Below are 22,646 nucleotides of genomic sequence, written 5' to 3'. Positions count from 1 at the left end.
TTGCAGTGCACGGGCTTCTCACTGCCGTGGCTTCTCTTGTTGCAGAGCCTGGGCTCTAGACATGCAGGCTCAGTAATTGTGGCTTGAGGGCTCTAGAGCACAGGTTCAGTAGTTTTGGCGCACGGGCTTAGTTGTTCTGCAGCATGTAGGATCTTAGTTCCCAGACCAGGGATCGAACCCGTGTCCCATGCATTGGAAGGCAGATTCTTAACCACTGCGCCACCAGGGAAGTCCCCTGAAATCTTTTGAGCTTATTATTCACTCTAAATTTTCGGTTTGTTTTACAAGTATTTGGAAGAGTTCCGAAGGCTGACATACTTAAAATATTAAGTAAAAAAATTTTAGTAGAATGCCATGGGTTTTAGAAGAGACTAGGTGTTTGAGCAAATGTTAAAAATTAGGATCGAATCACTTGTGTCGTTTCAACCCAAATAGATAATATGAGTTTGCCTGGGCTAGGTTTAAGTAATATTATGTTTCTTAGGGGGGTTTATTTACATTAAACTCTGTGTTTTCCCTAGATTTTGTCCTATTTTCCTAGCTTTAGTCTCAGCCAGAGGCACAATGTCAGAAGAGAAGTAAACAATGATGATTTTTGCTCCTGAAATTAGGTTTATTAAGACAGGCATTAAATTTGCCAGTCTCACTAGTGTGTCAAAGAAAATGATGGAAAACCATCATAACTGTTATCAAAATAAATGTTGACAGTAAACAAGCTGGAAAGAACCTTGCATATCAATTTATACAATTCCTGTAACTTTATTTTTTATAACTTTTTTATTGTAAAAGTGAAATATAGTCATCAAAGACTTTGGAAATGATGGAAAACTCCCCCAAAAAACTAAATAAAATAATTAATAGTAGTCTTACTATTCAGAGATAACTACTGTTAACATTTCATTTTCTTCCAATATAAAATGCAGTTTTCTTTCTATGATTGGAACCATGCCTCTGAAATTAGAAATGTCTCCTCTCTCTAGAAAGACAGTACTTGCTTTTTTTATTATGACCAGATGATCACTTTTATTATAAAATACTGAGATGGATCAAAAGGGTCTCCATCTCCTTTGAGTCTTATTTCATTACAATGCTAAGAAATACCCAGCTATTATCCACCCTATTTCTTTCCTCTGCCCAAAGATGGGACTGTTCAGCCGTCCTCCCAGATCTGTGGGTGACACATGGGTTGTCTTCTACCGGCAACTGAGCAAAAATACTAGAAAGCAGTCATAGATAATTTCTTTTTCTAGAACCGTTGAAAACATTTTTATAATAATTAAAATTCATCGAGGTCTTACAATTCTAAATACTTTGAATCTAGTAACTCATTTGATCCTTACAGTAATCCAGTGAAGCCATCTGCCCTCAATAGGTGGCAAAATCGGTGAGCCCACAGCCTGGCTCTGTAGTCTGTGCCTTTAACCACCGTAGAAGAACTCCTATAGAGACGCTGACAGCATGATGGTGATACTGAAGCTGCAGAACATTCTAGTGCTACAGACAAACTGGAGGAGGTTGCAAACCAAAAATTTGAGAATGAGTTAGAAATTCAGGGTTTTTTTTCAAGTGTGAGATTAAAAAAAACATACTTAGAGAAAATGAGTGAGTTGATTACTTTGAGAAGTACTTAATTTTTTTTAAATTAGTATCATTCATTGAAATAACATTTATAATATTTAGGCATATCTTTTTTCATATTTTTTGATTGAAAAAAGAGCAATCAATTAGAAAAGCATGTACTGATTTTGCCTCGGCTAATTCCTCCAAGGGAAGGCCATAGCCCACTCCACAGGCCACAACCTATTAGGTAGGGAGAGTCAAGTGGTGGGAACACCATCGACTTTAGATTCAAAATCCTGCTCCATCATTTGCTAGGTAAGTTATTTACTAGGTGCACCTTGTTCGTCTTGAATTCTCTACGTAAGGAAATGGAATAAAATCTCCTTTGCAGTGTTTTTCTGAGGATTAAATAAGACAATGTAGGTAAAGTGCCTGGCAACACAAGTCAGTTAAGAAATGGTAACTTTTGGGCCTCCCTGGTGGCGCAGTGGTTAAGAGTCCGCCTGCCGATGCAGGGGATACGGGTTCGTGCCCCGGTCTGGGAGGATCCCATATGCCGCGGAGCGGCTGGGCCCGTGAGCCATGGCCGCTGGGCCTGCGCATCCGGAGCCTGTGCTCCGCAACGGGAGAGGCCACAACAGTGAGAGGCCCGCATACCGCAAAAAAAAAAAAAAAAAAAAAGAAATGGTAACTTTTATTGTCTGTTCCTCCTCATGACAGTTTATTGGGTTCAAAACATAGTACCCAAAGGGGAAAGAACTTGCTCACACCTTCCAGCCTTGGCAACGAAAAACCTATCATGGTGGATATGGTAAGAGCAGGATGACTACAGAGGGTAGAAGGAAGTAGTCCATCCCGCTTCCCAACAGGACGGCCCTACTTGCCTAGGCAAGGAGCAGCAGCTGGGCCAGGAGGCTGGGAGATGGCTGGCCTTCTGAGGCCAATTGGGATCAGACAAAAGGAGAGCACAGAAGGGAAGAGAATCTCTCCCAAATGCCAAGCTAATCAACTCCTTTTATTTTTTATTTTTTTAACAACTTTATTGGAGTATAATTGCTTCACAGTGGTGTGTTAGTTTCTGCTTTATAACAAAGTGAATCAGTTATACATATACATCTGTTCCCATATCCCTTCCCTCTTGCGTCTCCCTCCCTCCCACCCTCCCTATCCCACCCTTCCAGGCGGTCACAAAGCACCGATCTGATCTCTCTGTGCTATGCGGCTGCTTCCCACTAGCTATCTACCTTACGTTTGGTAGTGTACATATGTCCATGCCTCTCTCTCGCTTTGTCACAGCTTACCCTTCCCCCTCCCCATATCGTCAAGTCCATTCTCAGGTAGGTCTGTGTCTTTATTCCTTTTTTACCCCTAGGTTCTTCATGACATTTTTTTTTCTTAAATTCCATATATATGTGTTAGCATACGGTATTTTTCTTTCTCGTTCTGACTGACTTCACTCTGTATGACAGACTCTAGGTCTATCCACCTCATTACAAATAGCTCAATTTTGTTTCCTTTTATGGCTGAGTAATATTCCATTGTATATATGTGCCACATCTTCTTTATCCATCCATCCGATGATGGACACTTAGGTTGTTTCCATCTCTGGGCTACTGTAAATAGAATCAGCTCCTTTTAAAACCTCTGAATCTTCCCAGGCTCACCTTGAGTCTCCAGTCTACACTCCCATGTGCCTTGGGCTTGCAGATGAAGATAGACAATTGGAAATAGGATTCAGCTACGTTATAATATTACAGATTAGAGGTCTGGTACAGAAAGGCTGCAGGGTGGTTAAGAATATAATAATTACAACCCTCCCAGGATCCTGCCTTTGACATCTCTCATCTGAAGAGCCCAAACAGCCTTGCCAGTGTTAATGGACTGCTCACCCTTGGGCCCCACATTGCTAAGAAAAGGAAAAGGAACAGAGAGGCTATTCCAGGGCCCAGTTGGTGAACAGCAGTTATTGGGCTCTGAGGAGCCCTGTCAGCCATGGAAGGACTCACAAAGTTCAAGCCTCCAAGTTGCTTGTGGGGCGAAAATCAATCTAAGAGCTAAATGGCAGAAGCCAAGTTATGGTGAAGTCGTTAGGCTTCCCCTGAGAATTGAGTTATGATTGTAGCAGAGTAAGTGAACCTTGAATATTTTTTTAAGACTATTAAAAAGTTCTGCTTGAACTTTTCTGAGAGGGGCGGGTGCGAACTTGCCTGAGAACCCCGGGGATCTGTGAAGCAAGGGACTAAAGCTCCAATACCTCTTCTCTGAGATCCAGTTATTGAAATCTGTTGAGGTGAACTAAGGGTCAGTGGGTGACCACAGCCAGGACCCAGGGACAAGGAAGGCAAGGAAGCCCCTAAACAAAACTAATACTTTGAGGGAAGGAGGAGACAGGAGGGAGAGCTCTGCCCCGCCACGCGACCCCCGCCTTCACGGGCAGCCAGCTGGTTGAAGGGAGCAGCAGAGAAACCCGTCCTCTAGGGGGCAGTCTGGAGCCTCGGGATGTGACAGTGTGAGCGCGTCTAAGACGGCATCACTGCGGGTCAGGCCCGGGTTGGTGTGTAACCCTCCCCGACTCAGAGTAGCGCCAAACGTTGAGGAGTGATCTTCCTTTTTTCCTCCTGAAGCGCTGCTGCAGCCCGAAGGGGGATCTGCACTGAGTCATGGCGGACAGGAAGCTGCGCGCAGCGTCACCACCTGCGGGGCGCTGGGCTGTGCCAGAAGGGAACCTCTGCAGAGGTACTGTCTGGAGCTGCGTTCAGCTTCCATAGATGCCTGGCAGCTGAGGAAGTGTTAGTCCCCCCGCTGGATCTGCTAAGAGAGATTGGTTTTCCTGCTGATCTGAAGAGCGATGGAGCTGGAGAGTTGTATTTTCTGAGGTCAGCTACAGGCCAGGCATCTTCTATCCCCAAACTACAAACAGTTTAAAAGTTAAACTCACTCTACGTTAAACTCCTTCAACAAAGGAGGAGACGTTGAGAGTGTCCGTGGTTCAGAACTTAGACTCTGTGGTTAGACGCGCCTGATGAATTAGAATTCTTTTTCTGTCACTTAGTAATAGCTCTGTGTCCTTGAGCCAATGCCTCAGCTGGTTTCCCCATCTGTTATAATCCTCAAAAGGGGACAATAATGATACCGACCTCATAGGGTTGTTATGAGAATTAAATAAGGTAAATCATGCAATGTGCGTGGCACCTAGTCAGCCTCAATAAATGTTCGGTTAAACAAACAGACCACCAGAAACCCATATAGGCACCAAGGTTATCCCATGGGAAGAGAACTGCATTTGGCAGGTCCCTCCGGTGGACCCAGCAAGTTGTGTGTGAGCAATGGTGAGTTGAGTGCACTAACACTTAGAGATGGTGCTGAGAAATAATGAGCCATTTGGTGAGAAAAAGGCCAGTGAATTTGGGACAGGCCCAGAATATTCCGAAGGACTTGGATGATGAGTGGATTTAGACAAAACTCAAAGCATCCTGATTCCAAAAGGACTATGCCATTTTTGGAGTAATTTTTGACTCTCACTAAAGAGTTTCAGTTTTGTACAAGGACGTTCTCTATTTTAGTTTTTCCTCCACTTATTTCTCCCTTCCCCCAAAACTCCTCGGAGGATTGCTCCTTTGCATCTTTTGATTTAAATTCTCATTGGAAAACAATAACGTTGCTACTGTTCACTTGGTGTTTTGGTCCAATATGCTCCACTTCAGACACGAGAATGCCTTCCTGTGAAATATTTCACAGAGGTGAAGGACAGGCAATGCCTCTCAAGATGGTGGTGGAAGAGACATAAAACTTCATACGTCAGGAATCTTCTTGACAGGACTTACTAGGCCTGAGTCCAAGATGAAGCTGAGAAAAATGAAAAGGGATTTGGCTGACAAAGCAGATGACAGGCAGGGAGAGCCAGTGAAAGGGAATTGGCCAATGGCAAAAGGGGAATTGGCAGGGCTTTGTGAACCCCTTCTGGAAAACCATAAACCTCGGATTGTCCGTCTGGCGCATCAGTCCTCAGAGGCACATCATTTTTGCCTGTGGAAGGTCCCTGCCAGGAAGCTGCACCTCAGGGGGCGCCTTTGGAAGAGTGGGTCGTGTCTGGATTGGTGCCCAGCACTAAGTAGACGGGGATGAGAAGAAACCGCTCACAATGAGATCTCTGAGGGCTGGGAGATGGGGAGCCCCTTCAGTGGCTGACACTTGTGAGTCAGAGCGATGGGAAAAGAAGTCGAGACACAGAGGAAGAGGACGGGACGCTGGGGAGGGAGGAGGTGGGAGGCAGCTCTATTTCTTCAGTCAGAGACTGTCAGGGGGCCTGCCTGAGACGGGTCCCCAGTTGCAATTACTAATCTAACCTTTTGCAACTCGAGTCTGCCTTCTTCCAGGTGAATAATCCACTCATCTGGGTCTCCCAAATGAGCACTTACCTTGTGAAAAATCTCTCTCAGGAGTAAACTCTGTGTTTGCCTGCGTGATCGCGATGTGGGTTGAGCTGACACCTGGGAGCCGGGCTGATCCTCATCCAGTGGGAGAGCAGGGCCTTCACTTCAGGGCCCTCCGGAGTCTTCCAGAGTGTCCTCTTCCTCTTGTCTTAGCGTTGTACCTTTTGGTTCCAGGCCATCCAGAACCCCACTTCGGGCCTTCTCCCGTGGCCTCCCACTCATTTCTTCCCCTCCTGAGAGCTTCCTGGCTTATGACCCAATTTCCAACATCTCCCCTACCCAGATTAGCTTGATATATGCTTCCTTTCCTTAGAGAATTGGCAGGGAAAAGTGCATGCTAAGGTGTTAATAACCCGTAATAATTGTGATAAACTCTATCAGAGCATAATGCCCTAGCCTAGTGCACGGAAAATTATAATAATGTTCCCATACACTGAGGTAAATAAAAATGAGAGACAATGGGCCACAGAGGGCTTGGCCAGAGCTCCACCCACACCTCCCCTACCATCCCCTCCCTTAAGGGCTGAAGGAATTGATATCTCCCAGCTTCTGTAACCCTTTGTTCACACCGGTTGGGAAGCTGTCTTAACCCAGTGGTTTTTCAGATGTCCTTCAATAAGCCCTAGCAGTTTGCAGATGTGTCTCAGTGGGAGTGAGGCGCTGATCCGATGGGTCACCTACTTCAGCAACAGTATCTCTGCTTTTATTTATTAGGCCTCTGAATAAATTTTTATCAAAAGGGAGAATGTTGGCAGCATAAAGGAGTTAGAAAATCACTATCTTAAAACCAACAAATAAAATCTTTTATGGTAGAAGCTCGGTCAACCATGACAGGACAGTGAGGGAGATATTTTGAGGACAGAGGGGTTTTCTGGGGCCCTTCCTTCATATCATGCAGGCAATGTAGTCTACTCCATACAGACCTCCACGCAAACCTGCACATAATCTGTGCATATCTCGCGCCTCTGGCTTTAGGGGTTTTGTTTCTTTAAAAAAGTCTGATGCTTGAAAAAATTATCCTAATACCAGGTAGATTAATGCCAGAGCCTGCTAATGTCTCAGCTCACTGAAACCAAAAGCACAATCGCTGTTCTTGCCTTTGCTACCTTTTGTATTGCACCTTGATTTATTTCTGCCATTTTTCGGAAGCCATGCGACTAGGAGACCAAAGCTGCTGAAGAGAGCATAGCAAAATGAAGTGCTGTAGGTTGACTGACCTACTTAATAAGATTGAGGCGTTGGTTTATTTACTATTATTATTATATTATTTTCTTGTTACTATTGTGTGTATTTCCATACCCACCTTGTTCCAAAAAGGACTCAAAATGGGAAAGATCCATTGATTTATGTTCTACAGAAGAGATTTCATCTCAAAGTTTAGGTTACTTGGTGTTTGATGAGTGACATAATTTTAAAACTACCAAGGTTTAATGTGAAATTATTTTAAGATTTCACTTGCCTGATTTTAATTTTAAACCTTATATTAAAATAAAGTATCAATGAGAGTTACAGTTGTGTGTGTGTGTGTGTGTGTGCATGCATGCACCTGTATGTGTTTTTTTCATTTATATTCCACATTTTTCTATAAAGGGCTTGAGGCACCTTACAAAGAATTTGAGCCAGCAAAAACTATAGTTTTAAATTTTAGGGAGAATGCCTTAAAAAAAAACTGATAAATTTTTACCTTTCAGCCAGGATTCACCAGTAACATTTTTCTGTTGATCGATAGAATTTTGACAAAACACTTGAAATATGCTTCTTCACCTTTAGAGGCTTATTTACCAGAGTTTGAAAGTGGAGATGCAGAATTGAATCAAAGAACAGACTCATTTCTGTCACCCTTGCCTCAAATTCTCTTTCTAAGGTTCTGAAATCTCTAAATATAGTTATATGATTTATTCTAGATACTTCTGGGCCAGTGGAATTCTAGTCCTCAAAATAAAAAGTTTTAGAGACAGCTCAATCAAGCTTTACTTCTTATAATATAAATCAATCTCCAGCAAAGAGAGCCTGTCCTTACGTGGGACTGAGCATCTCCTGAGGCACGATTCACAAAGCAGAAAATCAGCCAGTCAAGACTGTTTCTCTTGCTTCCAACTCTGTCTTACCCTTTGTTGCCTTTTCACTGTTCCCATGTGTTTTATTGTCTGTGTGACCCTTATTTTAAAATACCTCAATATAAACGTTGTGATGTAGTTGTATATACAAAGTTACACTATCCTCTAAGAGCAGTTGGCTAGCATTTAGAATGCCATGTTTGGGGATCTACCCTCCAAAGGTGGTTAACCAACAGATGAAGAACCCTCGCCAGAATCAAGATCTTCTAAGATGGTCACTTAGTATCTTATTTTTTTTTTAAGATTTATTTATTGTTTATTTATTTTTGGCTGCGTCGGATCTTACTTGCAGCACGTGGGATCTTCGTTGAGGCATGCGGGATCTTTACGTTGCAGCGTGTGGGCTTTTCATTGTGGCCAGGGGCTTCTCTCTAGTTGTGGTGGGCAGGTTGTTTTCTCTTCTCTAGTTGTGGCACGTGGAGTCCAGAGTGCATGGGCTCTATAGTTTGTGGCGCACAGGCTCTCTAGTTGAGGCGCATGAGCTAAGTGGTTGTGGCCCTTGGACTTAGTTGCCCCACGGCATGCGGGATCTTAGTTCCCTGACCAGGGACTGAACCTGCATCTCCTGCATTGTGAGGCGGATTCTTTACCACTGGACCACCAGGGAAGTCCCAGTATCTTATTTTTTTTATTGAAGTATAGTTGATTTGCAATGTTGTATTAATTTCAGCTGTACAGCAAAGTGATTCAGTTATACATATATACACATTCTTCTTTTATATTCTTTTCCATTATGGTTTACCACAGGATACTGAATATAATTCCCTGTGCTATACCATAGGACCTTGTTGTTTATCCATTCTATACATAATAGTTTGCATCTGCTAACCCCAAACTCCCAGTCCATCCGTCCCCCACCCCCCACCTTGGCAACCTCAAGTCTGTTCTCTATCTCACATGCCATGCCATGTGAGTCTGTTTCTGTTTTGTAGTTAATTTCATTTGTGTCATATTTTAGATTCCATGTAAGTGATATCATATGGTATTTTTCTTTCTCTTTCTGACTTACTTCACTTAGTATGATAATCTCTAGGTCCATCCATGTTGCTGCATATGGTGTTATTTCATTCTTTTTTATGGCTGAGCAATATTCCATTGTATGTATGTACCACATCTTCTTTTTCTTCATTGGGGTATAGTTGCTTTACAATGTTGTGTTAGTTTCTGTTGTACAGCGAAGTGAATCAGCTATATGTATACATATATCCCCTCTTTTTTGGATTTCCTTCCTATTTAGGTCACCACAGAGCATTAAGTAGAGTTCCCTGTGCTATACAGCAGGTTCTCATTAGTTATCTGTTTTATAAATATTAGTGTGTATATGTCAATCCCAATCTCCAATTCATCCCACTCCCCTTTTCCCCCCCTTGGTGTCCATACATTTGTTCCCTATGTCTGTGTCTCTATTTCTGCCTTGCAAACAGGTTCATCTATACCATTTTTCTAGATTCCACATGTATGCATTAACATATGATATTCATTTTTCTCTTTCTGACTTATTTCACTCTGTATGACAGTCTCTAGGTCCATGTACATCTCTACAAATGACCCCATTTCATTCCTTTTTATGGCTGAGTAATATTCCATTGTATATATGTACCACATCTTCTTTATCCGTTCATCTGTTGATGGACATTTAGGTTGTTTCCATGTCTTGGCCATTATGAATAGTGCTGCCATGAACATAGGGGTGCATGTATCTTTTTGAATTATAGTTTTGTCTGGATATATGCCCAGGAGTGGGATTTCTGGATCATATGGCAACTCTATTTTTAGTTTTTTGAGGAACTTCCATACTGTTTTCCATGGTGGCTGTACCAACTTACATTCCTACCAATGGTGTAGGAGGGCTCCCTTTTCTCCACATTTGTTATTTGTAGACCTTTCAATGATGGCCATTCTGACTAGTGTGAGGTGCTACCTTACTGTGGTTGTGATTTGCATTTCTCTAATGATTAGTGATGTTGAGCATCTTTTCATATGCCTGTTGGCCATTTGTATGTCTTTTTTGGAGAAATGTCTATTTAGGTCTTCTGCCCATTTTTCGATTGGGTTATTTTTTTGTTGTTGAGTTGTATGAGCTGTTTGTATATTTTGGAAATTAATCCCTTGTCGGTCACATCGTTTGCAAATATTTTCTCTCATGCCACAGGTTGTCTTTTCATTTTGTTCATAGTTTCCTTTGCTGGGTGACTTAGTATCTTACATAAAATTAGCTAAATCTACACCAGGAAGGTTATTGATTAGCATAGGGGATGTTTAAAATAGTTTTTAATTGATGAAATGAGCAGTATTCAAATAGGTGGCTGGTTAGTAGTATCATACAGGAATGACTGCCCTTTCCTGAATGAAGTAGTAGCACCTGGCAAGCCCAGCTTGCTGAATACAGGTAGTTCAAGCTTGTGGTCTAGACCTCTGAATTGGTTCTGCATTCCTCCCCATCACGAGACACCCTATGCCTGACCCAGCACAAAGCTGCCCACACCTGCCATCAGAATATGCTTGCTCTGAATTCAGTTAAGCCTTTTATGGGAAATGCTGAACGGAGGGTCCAAGGGTAAAGAGTGGGACCTCCCCAGCTACAGAGCAGGCTTAAGACTATCTTTGACCCTTAATGTGAATAAATATCTAGGTGTTGTCAGAATATGTTCTAAAACTAGTTTTCATTGTAATATGGCTTCTGGTAGAACGGTTGTGGGGAAAGGAACATATAGGCTCCCCCACCTCCCCCACTTCTAATGGTTGGAGGCTATTGACATTTACCAGAAAAACTTCATATTTACCAAAAGGTCAAATTGGCTTCAGTGGATTGCCATGCCATGCAAATTTCAAATCCATGCTTCAAAGTCCAGAAAGGACTCACTTGCAAACATAGAGAGTTCATTTAGATAGAGATGTTTAGCTTATGGTTGTGTTTCTTTCCCTTGGAATTTGGGGTCTCTGATTGCCTTCTATAAATATCCCTCACTCAATTGATAGAACTGTTTGGTGGGTCTTACACTTGTCCCTGAACACCCTTTTACTGTGACTTCTAGGATACTTTCTAAACCCTTTTAAATTCTGGGACCCTGAGAGTTGCCTGCTTAAGCAGTAGCTGTGCTCCTTTTCTGTGTCATTTCCTTATACAACATTGAATTCGAAACAGGTTGCAGTAGAAATCTAGAGCCACTGAGGAAAGAGTGGAAGCTGGGTAGAATGTTCCCCCACTGTGCTGGCTGTGATGGGAAGCTCTGCCCAGGGTTCAGGGAGAGGCCCACTGGGGACCCTGGGCTTCATCCCTGCAAGATTTCTTTTGAGATTTCAGGCCTGTCACGTTCATCTTCAAAGAATGCAGTGCTATTCTGATATTTTATTATTATTTGAATGAGAGTCCACCATTGACTAATTGTGTCTGGGACACGTCAGGCCAAAGCCTGCCTTGGGGCAAGAGATTGGAAAGATGATTGGGACCATGAGGGGGAATTGGGAACTGAGACACCTCTTGGGAAGCATCAGGGTAGAAGAAGGTAACACAAAATTTGGCATCAGTAATGGTTTTACTCTTATTCTCCTCCCTGAACTATTTGGAACACTGAGGGCCTTGAAGGTGACCACTGGCCTAGAGAATGAGCATCCTCCCCAGGGCTGCAGGGCAGTGCATCAGAGAACCCCTAGGGAGCAGCACTCAGGCCCAGATCTCAGTGAGACTCTCAGCTGCAGGGCAGGCACCAAGGGGCACCATCTCCTGCTTCTCACATAAAGATTTGTGCACATGCAAAGATAAGGAACATTTTCCAAGCAGTAATAAGGTCTTGAATACAAAAAAGCAGCAAACCAGAGCATCCTAGCAAGAAAATGAGACCAGGCTGGTGTGTCCAAAGGAATACAAGCCAGGTTTCACCAAGTTTTTATTGAGAACAAACTGGATGCTTTTATGAGAATCCTAGTGTATAATAATCATAAATGGATAATAATTACGTTTAACATTTGGTCCTTATTCCATATGTGGATTCAGTCATTCTCTGTCATTTTGTCGTTTTCATGAAATCTGTTCATGAAAGTTATATAAGCATCCTGTGTTTATTACAGAGAACGACCTGGAATGGTTGTCTTCTCCCTGCTTATGGAAGTGACAGGTCTGGAGACACTAGCTGAATAGATGTCAGGTCATTTATTTCTTCATCACATCCCACATTCACCAATTTTAACTCTATTCAGAGAATTCCTCTTATGGTCCTGACCAGTGTGAAAAGTAAATGATCAGCCACTTCAAATACTGTGTGAATTTTCTTAAATAAGGAGACAAATCCTTAGACTGCCTTGGGGAAAGTTTCAAGCTGTATAATCTCTAACACAGATTGGTTCTCCTCCCTCTAATACCTGAAAGTATTCTAGAACCCAGCTGTGTTTGGGCCCTCACTTTAATTGCCTACGATTCAGATGTGAACTGGTGCTTCCCCAGTCTCAGATGTCTGGGTAAATTCACCAGTTCCACATCTGTGAAAACTCCAGGCCTTGCTTTGATTTCTGCTGATTCTCAGAGTCGCTGACACCCTCACGGTACCTCCTGCCTCTGGCTTCTGGGTCCAGGTGTGCTGTCTCTGCATTAGCCTCTCTCAACCCAGGAGTAATACTCAGCCCCTTGCCATTTTACACCAAAAAAATCACTCTGTAAACATTTCATGAGTAATACATTGTACTGAAGTTTTGGGACTCATGGGTGAGAATGCGTGGGTAGGTAGGTCATGTCACATTACTCAGGGCCTCACTAGGTCCTAGTGGCTCTCTTTCCTATTTCGCTTCATCCCTCATTATCCCTGGAAGCTCCATAATCTGCTCCCTCTGTTAGCCAAACTAACCCAGGTCCTCTTACCTCCTACCTCTACCCTTCCACCAAAGACCCACAGAACAAAGTGTCCTCTATTTAACAAGACTCAGGCTCCTTAGAAGAAAGCTAGAAATATAAATAACAACAACAGCAACACCAATTCACCTGCATGTATTTACTAGTGGATTGAGATCAAGTCTGAGTCTCTGCCTCCATCGAAAGGCAGCACAATGTTTTAGAAAAGGAGCTGAATTTAGAGTCTGCCCCGTGGTGTTAGAGCCAGCAGCAGCCCTCACTAGCCATGTGGAAAAGCCAGCAATCCATTTCAAGCCTCAGTTCATCACCTGAAGAGTGAAGATGTTACTAATGTTTTGAATCATTATGCTGATCCGAGGAAATAGTTTATGCAATGTACTCTGAAACATTAGAGCAGGGGTGGCCAGAACATTTTCAGCTTTTCCAGACTGAGGAGTGCTGCTGGCATTTAGGGATACTGGGTGTCCTGCATTGTGGGGAGATTCTATATAACACAGAACTACTGCATTACCATAGCATGCCCATGGAGAAACACTGTATCTGAGCACAGTGTGAAGGAAAAGTATGTGACCTCTGAACTTCTGCCTTTCACACAAAATGCAGATGGATTGATACATAGTGCAGATGATTCTTTAAAAAGATTTTCCTCATTCTGGGTTATTTTAGCCCAATCTCTGTTCTAAGGTGATAGTTTCTCTGGTGTCCAATAATACTGCCAACATTTTAATTACAATCTTGAGCTTTCTTCTATAAGGAGTGCTTCCACTTAAGATGTCTTTGTTTAATCTTTCAGTTCAAACTATATTATACCCTCCAGAAGACAAAAAGAAGGAGGAAAAATTATGGAATAAAGGACAGGGGAATTTTCCACATGGTGAATGTACAAGGAAGCGGGTGATGCACGCATTGATCAGCTATTGATGCCAAGTAGTTGTCTTTTTGTGTGTGTGTAATAGTCAGGGTAGTCCATAGCACTATACAAAAAGATCACGACCATTAAAGCTGATGGCAGGATTGTATGTATGATGTTCACAAACAAAAAGGAATTTAAATCATCTGTTCTCAATGACTGCTAATCACACTACACAGAAAAATACAATATTAAAATATTTCATCCTCAATGAATTAATCTTCCTTAGAAAATCTCATTGTTACAAGTAAAATATAGCATTTAGAACTTTCATGTAAAAGTACAAATTTTATAAAAATTTTTAGAATTTTTTGAATGGGAAGTATAAAAGTCGAATAGGAATGGTAAAGAAAATTTTACTTTCAGGTAAAGTGTGTCAAAGTTTTATGAAAAATATTCTTTGTTGTGAAAATAATGAAAGGAAAGAATACCTGAATTTCTCTAAAACCACTAGTTCTAGTTATGCAATTGTCATTTTGGTAGTATTAACAAGAAAACACATTTACAATTTAACTGCAGTCATTTGTCAAATAGGATAGTATAAATGTTGCATATGCATTAGGTTGAACATTACTTATGTATATTTTAAAATATAGGGTTCTTTCATTTAATCTTTTGATAATTTGGACTTCACACTTAAGTCTTATTATAATACTCTATAACCATTTGGAAACATTTCTCTTAACTTCTGGCCCTGAAATCCATTCTAATGCCTTTATCAATAGTCACTGTAAGCAAATGAAATTAGTATTTTTTGGCCTTAATATGAAGTTCAAAACGTAATATATTTGAAGATGTGATGAAGTGACACCATCTTTCCATTTGTTTATATGGTCTGAAATCACAGTTCTGCACACTGGACAGTTTTCTCTCTTCAAAAAATACATGTTGACAGATAAGAATTGGCTTTTGAAATTCAGCTTGACATACTGAACAAATATCATCCACATCTGAACACTGTCTCTTACTGGCAGCCCTTCGTAACTTGGTAGTGTAAAAAATATTGGCAATTATTAACAAATCAAAGGAGAAAAACCATATGATCATCTCAATAGATGCAGAGAAAGCTTTCGACAAAATTCAGCACCCATTTATGATAAAAACCCTCCAGAAAGTAGGCATAGAGGGAACTAACCTCAACATGATAAAGGCCATATATGACAGACCCACAGCCAACATCGTCCTCAATGGTAAAAAACTGAAACCATTTCCACTAAGATCAGGAACAAGACAAGGTTACCACTCTCACCACTATTACTCAACATAGTTTTGGAAGTTTTAGCCACAGCAATCAGAGAAGAAAGAGAAATAAATGGAATCCAAATTGGAAAAGAAGAAGTAAAGCTGTCACTGTTTGCAGATGACATGATACTATACACAGAGAATTCTAAAGATGCTACCAGAAAACTACTAGAGCTAATCAATGAATTTGGTAAAGTTGCAGGATACAAAATTAACGCACAGAAATCCCTTGCAATCCCATACAATAATGATGAAAAATCTGAAAGTGAAATTAAGAAAACACTCCTATTTACCATTGCAACAAAAAGAATAAAATACCTAGGAATAAACCTACCTAAGGAGACAAAAGACCTGTATGCAGAAAATTATAAGACACTGATGAAAGAAATTAAAGATGATACAAATAGATGGAGAGATATGCCATGTTCTTGGATTGGAAGAATCAACATTGTGAAAATGACTATACTACCCAAAGCAATCTACAGATTCAATGCAATCCCTATCAAATTACCAATGGCATTTTTCACAGAACTAGAACAAAAAAATCTCACAATTTGTATGGAAACACAAAAGACCCCGAATAGCCAGAGCAATCTTGAGAAAGAAAAACGGAGCTGGAGGAATCAGGCTCCCTGACTTCAGACTATACTACAAAGCTACAGTAAACAAGACAGTATGGTACTGAACAAAAACAGAAATAGAGATCAATGGAACAGGATACAAAGCCCAGAGATAAACCCACGCACATATGGTCACCTTATCTTTGATAAAGGAGGCAAGAATATACAATGGAGAAAAGACAGCCACTTCAGTAAGTGGTGCTGGGAAAACTGGACAGCTACATGTAAAAGAATGAAATTAGAACACTCCCTAACACCACACACAAAAGTAAACTCAAAATGGATTAAAGACCTAATAAGGCCAGACACTATCGAACTCTTAGAGGAAAACATAGGCAGAACACTCTATGACATAAATCACAGCAAGATCCTTTTGGACCCACCTCCTAGAGATATGGAAATAAAAACAAAAATAAACAAATGGACCTAATGAAACTTCAAAGGAAACCATAAACAAGACCAAAAGACAACCCTCAGAATGGGAGAAAATATTTGCAAATGAAGCAACTGACAAAGGATTAATCTCCAAAATTTATAAGCAGCTCATGCAGCTCAATATCAAAAAAAAAGAACAACCCAATCAAAAAATGGGCAGAAGACCTAAATAGACATTTCTCCAAAGAAGACATACAGATGGGCAAGAAGCACATGAAACGCTGCTCAACATCACTAATTATTAGAGACATGCAAATCAAAACTACAATGAGGTATCATCTCATACCAGTTTGAATGGGCATCACCAGAAAATCTACAAACAACAAATGCTGGAGAGGGTATGGAGAAAAGGGTACCCTCTTGCACTGTTGGTGGGAATGTAAATTGATACAGCCACTATGGAGGACAGTATGGAGGTTCCTTAAAAAACTAAAAATAGAACTACCATATGACCCAGCAATCCCACTACTGGGCATATACCCTGAGAAAACCATAATTCAAAACGACACATGCACCTCAATGTTCATTGCAGCTCTATTTACAATAGCCAGGACATGGAAGCAACCTAAGTGTCCATCAACAGATGAATGGTTACAGAAGTTGTGGCACATATATACAATGGAATATTACTCAGCCGTAAAAGGAAACAAAATTGAGTTATTTGTAGTGAGGTGGATGGACCTAGAGTCTGTCCTACAGAGTGAAGTAGGTCAGAAAGAGAAAAACACATACCGTATACTAACACATACATATGGAATCTAAAAAAAAAACAATGGTCATGAAGAACCTAGGGGCAAGATGGGAATAAAGACACCGACCTACTAGAGAATGGACTTAAGAACATGGGGAGGGGGAAGGGTAAGCTGGGACAAAGTGAGAGAGTGGCATGGACATATATACACTACCAAATGTAAAACTGATAGCTAGTGGGAAGCAGCCGCATAGCACAGGGAGATCAGCTCAGTGCTTTGTGACCACCTAGAGGGGTTTGATAGGGAGTGTGGGAGGGAGGGAGATGCAAGAGGGAAGAGATATGGGGATATATGTATATGTATAACTGATTCACTTTGTTATACAGCAGAAACTAACACACCATTGTAAAGCAATTATACTCCAATAAAGATGTAAAAAAAAAAAAATTAGGAGTTTCCAGGAACTAATATTGTGTCGAGAGGTGTTTGAGATCTCTCATGTGGCTCAAAAGTATGTCAAGAACCTTAAAGAAAGAGAAAAAAGAAGAGAAAGAAAAGAGGGAAGAAAGAGAAATCAAAGGAGCAAAAATGCAGAGCATTATTTTCCCTTGACACCCAAGGCCACAGTATACAGAAACAGGGGACAAGTGAGTGTCAATTTCTGTTGTGGATACAAGATATAATAGCAGTGTGACAACCCTAACGCAAATAAATGAACATCACAGGCAACTTTGAATGTCCTTTGAGAGTTAGTGGAAAAATATGCCATTATATATTTTGTGTGTGTGCAGAAAAGAGGAATAGGCAATATATACTTAAATAAACATATTTGTTGTAGCCAGAAGTATATATATATATATATATATATATATATATATATATATATATATATATTGGCAAAAAGCAGTCTTGAGAAAGAAAAACGGAGCTGGAGGAATCAGGCTCCCTGATTCCTGATTCATCTGGTGGTTCCCTGAGTCTTCCACCTGCCACAGGGGGATGCTGACCTTCAGGGGCCGAAAGGGAGGGTTTGGGTTGTGTGTGTGGCAGTCTGGAGAGTGTGTGTCTTTGCACACTCGCAGGGAGGAGCTGTGGCCTTCTGTGCGTGCACCGGCATGGCCAACGCCTGGTCCCCATCCAGGGCCCGCAGGCATCCTGGTGACGGCTCACCCCAGGGCAGTGACTGGCCTGCAGCCTTGTTCTGTGGTTCCACTTCCCTCTCTTAAGGCCCAGATCTCTTTCTTCCCTTTGTGTTGGTCTCCCAGATCTGGCCACCACCCTTCAGGACCCATCTGTCTGATGTGGCACGTTACCTGTCACGGGGCCCATCCCAGGGTGACTTTACAGCATCTCACAGCAGATTCTCAGGACCCCAGGCCGACTGCTCTCCCACTCTCTCTGTATCACGGACGGAATCTGAGCAGCTCCTGGGGGAACTGTGTGTCACACCCAGCCACCAGTGCTCCGCAGCGATAGAGTTCCACTTCCCTTTGGAGAATGAGTGGTTCTTTGTATCTTTTGTAGTTTTGCTTTAACAGATTCACACCTTGATGATCTAACACTCTATTTAGTTTCTGGGTGTTTTTCATGGGTTAGCATTTGTATAAAGAAACTGGTCCATGTAAATACTTCCCATGTTTTTTCCTCAGATGTTTAAACCACTAGTTGATGTATGGTATTTCTCTTCAGACATTTGCCTGTCCATTTGCTCAGACTATACTACAAAGCTACAGTAATCAAGATAATATGGTACTGGCACAAAAACAGAAATATAGATCAATGGAATAGGATAGAAAGCCCAGCGATAAACCCACACACATATGGTCACCTTATCTTTGATAAAGGAGGCAAGAATATACAGTGGAGAAAAGACAGCCTCTTCAGTAAGTGGTGCTGGGAAAACTGGACAGCTACATGTAAAAGAATGAAATTAGAATACTCCCTAACACCATACACAAAAATAAACACAAAATGGATTAAAGACCTAAACATAAGGCCAGACACTATAAAACTCTTAGAGGAAAACATAGGCAGAACACTCCATGACATAAATCACAGCAAGATCCTTTTTGACCCACCTCCTAGAGATATGGAAATAAAAACAAAAATAAACAAATGGGACCTAATGCACAGCAAAGGAAACAATAAACAAGACAAAAAGACAACCCTCAGAATGGGAGAAAATATTTGCAAATGAAACAACTGACAAAGGATTAATCTCCAACATTTACAAGCAGCTCATGCAGCTCAATATCAAAAAAACAACCCAATCAAAATATGCACAGAAGACCTAAATAGACATTTCTCCAAAGAAGACATACAGATGGGCAAGAAGCACATGAAAAGCTGCTCAACATCACTAATTATTAGAGATATGCAAATCAAAACTACAATGAGGTATCACCTTGTACCAGTTTGAATGGGCCTCATCAGAATATCTACAAACAACAAATGCTGGAGAGAGTGTGAAGAAAAAGGAACCCTCTTGCACTGTTGGTGGGAATGTAAATTGATACAGCCACTATGGAGAACGGTATGGAGGTTCCTTAAAAAACTAAAAATAGGGCTTCCCTGGTGGCGCAGTGGTTGAGAGTCCACCTGCTGATGCAGGGGACACGAGTTCGTGCCCCAGTCTGGAAAGATCCCACATGCCGCAGAGCGGCTAGGCCCGTGAGCCATGGCCGCTGAGCCTGGGCGTCCGGAGCCTGTGCTCTGCAGCGGGAGAGGCCACAACAGTGAGAGGCCCATGTACCGCCAAAAAAAAACCCCAAAAAACTAAAAATAGAATTACCATATGATCCAGCAATCCCACTACTGGGCATATACCCAGAGAAAACCGTAATTCAGAAAGACACATGCACCCCAATGTTCATTGCAGCACTATTTACAATAGTTAGGTTACGGGAGCAACCTAGGTGTCCATGGACAGATGAATGGATAAAGAAGATGTGGCACATATATACAATGGAATATTACTCAGCCATAAAAAAGATCGAAATTGGGTTATTTGTAGAGACGTGGATGGATCTAAAGACTGTCATACAGAGTGAAGTAAGTCAGAAAGAGAAAAACAAATGTCTTATACTAATACATATATGTGGAACCTAGAAAAATAATACAGATGTACTGGTTTGCAGGGCAGAAATAGAGACACAGATGTAGAGAACAAATGTATGGACACCAAGGGGGGAAAGTGGCGGGGGTGTGGTGGTGGTGGTGTGATGAATTGGGGGATTGGGATTGACATGTATACACTGATGTGTATAAAATAGATAACTAATAAGAACCTGCTGTATAAAATAATAAAATAAAATTCAAAAATTCAAAAAAAATATATTGGCAAAACCCTGTCTGAAAGTTTTTAGGTGTGCAAAAAAGTCTAGAACTTTTGGTATGAGGTAGAGTAAAGCCAGCAATATCCCAAGAATCCATCTAGTTACATTACCAAACTCCCCATAGCTTATAAGATAACGAAACCAAACTGCTATGGGAATAAAAATTTGGTAATAGTGACATAATTCTTCTAAAATCATATACCAGTAACCCTTGGATTTAAAAGGCATGATTTATCACAGGATATTGAATATAGTTCCCTGTGCTATACACGGAAAAGAATATTAAAAAAGAATGTCTATATGTGTATAACTGAGTCACTTTGCTATACAGCAGAGATGGGCACAACATTGTAAATCAACTATACTTAAATTTTAAAAATTAAAAATATAAAATAAAAGAAAAGGCATGATGAAAGAAGGCACCAGTAAAATAGGCATTTTAAGCCCATGAAGAGGAATTTCATAGTGAAGTCTGCAATTCCAGCAATCGAAGTACTTCCCAGAAGCTCGAATGGGGTCTAGAGCAGGCTTTTTGAAAGTTAAGCTATAATAAAGTGACTGAGAATAAAAGGTGTAATATGGAAGAATGGAAGATCCTGCTGTGAATACCAGTAACCAAGCACACTGAATCTCTGAGCACCTTTCTCTTAGAAAAACCTGATTTAAAATGCTTTTGGTAGCACGTATAAAAGTTGTAAGTAGCCCAATTCCAAGGGCAACTCCTGTTGTATGCTGTATAACAAGTTTGACACCCAGAATCAAAAGAAATAGAACCCCTTGAAGTTTGCAACCCCTTGAAGAGATATCGGAATTGTGAGAAGGAGCTACTACCATGATCTCCAGACTCCATATCAGTATCATCAGGCTGCCTTGCTTCATGGTGGAGGTGACTCTGTAGTGACTATGTACACGTTCCTGGGTACAGCTCTGGACACCTGACCTTATATTTCTGGAGCTTGGGTTTTCAGCACATTCTTTAGGTATGGAGTTCATCTGGATATGAGCATCTCCAGAATCAAAACAGGAGGCTTCTCCTATCAATCTTGTTTGGACACATGGGAGGCTAAGGCATCCTCACTGCCTGCAGGTCCTGAAGGACTGTGCCGTTGGCAGCCGTTGGCTTGCATGACCCTTGAATACTTTTCTGTGATCCAGATTTCTTTGCTTCAGGGCTCTGTCTCCTCTCATGACATTGAGTGGACTGAGGCCCAGTTATCGATTGCAGGAACAGCAAGAGATGCCACCTCGAGGCCTTCAGTCAGGGCCATCACCTTCAAACCCATGACCAACAACTCCAGCCCTGCTTGACAGCCAAAATAGTTGTCTTTCCAATGTCAGTATAACCCAGTATAAATGACTGTTGAGCTAAAGGAAGTGCAGATTTCAAGTACCTTTCCCATCCCTCTCCCTCAGTTTTTGATAAGCAAGGTAGACATAAACAGGGCCCAGACCCCCAGATGCCCAGGAGCAACACAGTTCTGATCCCCTGGCTCTCCATCTGCCCCTGGTGTTATTGAGAGGCCTAACATTTATAGACGAGACTCCTGATTTGCTGTTCTGGTCCCCCACCTTCACCCCCCCTGTATCCTCAGGCATAGACTTGTGGCTGCTACTCCTACCATGGAGGTGGTCCACATGAGGTAGGGCAGGGAGGATGGGCATATATTGCCCTTGGGTCAAAATCTAGATGAAAATTTGCATTCCTCTCACTGACTCTGCATTCTGAGGATTTAATGAGCTGTTTTGAAAGATTCCTGATGAAGTGATATTTTCACATAGATATTTTACTATTTATATAAGGAGAAAAAAAAAGTGGCCTCTGTGGGCTTCAAGAGGAACATGCTTCAAACGACGGTGGGAGGGCCTAGCTGGCTGGGAAGATACAGGATCTGTAAGCCAGTTGTGATTCTATCTCCAGTCAACAGGGTGAACCACAAGTTTTGTTCTTAGGTCACATCTCTGATTACTTTGACAGTGTCGCTTCTCCCTCTGAAATCTTCAGTGACTCTGTATGCTGATAGAAATATTCCAATTTCCTTAGCCTTTCATCCAGTCTTTCCTTAATTGGAGTCCAACCTGCTTCTCTAGTCTTCTTTTAGCTCACTTCACAAATCTTACACCTCAGGTCCCTTCAAAAACAAAAAAAAATGAACAAAGGAACTTGTCCTTCCCTGAAAACAGGCTCTCCAGCTAGTTCAGCTGCTAATTAATGAGCGGTATGACCCTGGCTAATCATTAACATCTCCAAGTCCCAGCAGCCTAGCTTGTAAAATCCGGGGGCAAGGCCTGGGCTGATGAATTTGTCACAGGTTGCCCAGGTGGATCTAACACACATCAAAGTTTGTGAACATCTGGACCTAAAACCTCCTCCACTCTGGTTTTCGCATGCGTTAACCATGCACTGCAATTCTGTGCCTCTGTGTGTTTGCTTAATAAAGTACCTTTTCCTGGAATGTTTT

The 22,646-nt window shown here is 41.6% G+C and overlaps 1 pseudogene; it reads right to left on the bottom strand.

Moving 5' to 3' along the window:
- The window catches only part of LOC132486752 (E3 ubiquitin-protein ligase RNFT1-like), a 159,082-nt pseudogene extending 137,768 nt beyond the window's left edge, over window positions 1-21,314 (bottom strand).
- Between the last annotated feature and the right edge of the window lie 1,332 nt (window positions 21,315-22,646).

Source organism: Mesoplodon densirostris, chromosome 3 (genome assembly GCF_025265405.1).
Source record: "Mesoplodon densirostris isolate mMesDen1 chromosome 3, mMesDen1 primary haplotype, whole genome shotgun sequence".
In the NCBI taxonomy this organism is placed as follows: domain Eukaryota; kingdom Metazoa; phylum Chordata; class Mammalia; order Artiodactyla; family Ziphiidae; genus Mesoplodon; species Mesoplodon densirostris.
Note: the sequence above shows the minus strand (reverse complement) of the source record. Positions and strands in the feature narration are given on the sequence as shown.